This window comes from Lactuca serriola, chromosome 4 (assembly GCF_051521515.1).
Source record: "Lactuca serriola cultivar US96UC23 chromosome 4, Lser_US96UC23_V15, whole genome shotgun sequence".
NCBI classification, from domain to species: Eukaryota; Viridiplantae; Streptophyta; class Magnoliopsida; order Asterales; family Asteraceae; genus Lactuca; species Lactuca serriola.
In genome coordinates, this window is record NC_136411.1 from 32,412,902 (window position 1) to 32,414,165 (window position 1,264).

The window sequence follows — 1,264 nt, forward strand, 5'->3', positions numbered from 1 at the left end:
CCGTTGGCAGCTCCAACCGATAGGCCACCTTTCCTATCTTCGCACCTTCACGCCAAGACCCAACATACCGGGGCCCCCACTTACCCCTCTTCCTGGAATACGAAGTCGCCGACCTGAAACACATGCTCGCGACGGCGTCTGTCTGCATCACCTTCCTGCAACCGAGAATTACCCAAGACGCGACTCTGCTCTAAATCTCAATGATCACACGACTCATAAGGCTTATGAAACTCTGAATCACCGGTTCCCCGATCCTAAGCCCACTCTATCCATATCGGAACAACTGAGGGACCCATTATCAATCTTATGGTAACTCTCACGAGTTCTCTTCCTGCAACCACCTACCCTGGCTGCATTAGCCCCAACATACCTTTCCCTTCCCTCACTTAGTGAAACCCGCTTGACAACCTTGACACCACTCCCCGTATCACACATGCACTGGATCTGCTCGCAAGGACTCTCGAGTCCATGCATTACCTTTCCTCCACGAACGAAGTTCCGACATCACCTTCCATGCAACAGCTCAAAGGGCGGCATACTGATGCACTAAAGATGGCTGTTAATATGGAACAACTCAACCAATGGTAATTACGTACTGCGGCTTCCTCCGACAGCTAATACACATGCCCGAAACATGTCTTCGAACGTCCGCATCGTTCGCCCTCTCTAAAGTGTCCTCAGATGTCATCATAATAAGCTCCTTCTTCCATATTCCTCTTCAAGGCTAAGTACCAAGTCAACTTTTGGCTCCACCTCTGAGCCCCCAACAGTCACCCCTACCGCGATCCAACTATTCCACTGACTTTTCTCCCCGTGACCACTATCCCGACCCAGATGGTTCCTACTTCACTGCCGCAAATACGATGCTCGAAACCATACCTGAAATACTCTAACCATAATTCTGCTCTGCAGCTTTCACTTTCGTGAACTTGCACCCCTTCGGAGTTACACACCTTCCTCTTTTCCTTTTTCCAAGGAACCCTCTTGGCCCTAATGCCACTCCAACCGGTGCCACGGTGCTCGCCCCAAGCGACACCACCCTTTTTGCGTAACCGCTATCCACATGCTCTGGTTCTCATTGCAGGGGCTCTCCATCTCATGCACTCTCTCCACTCATCAAGATCACTGCCTCAGCCAAACAAGATCACTAACCCGGGGCCAGACCTTCCAATGCCATCACACTGCAACCTTCACAATCCGCAATCTCAAACTGATCCAGCAATACCAACAGAGTCTCCAGCATGACTGGACCGACTCTCATGAC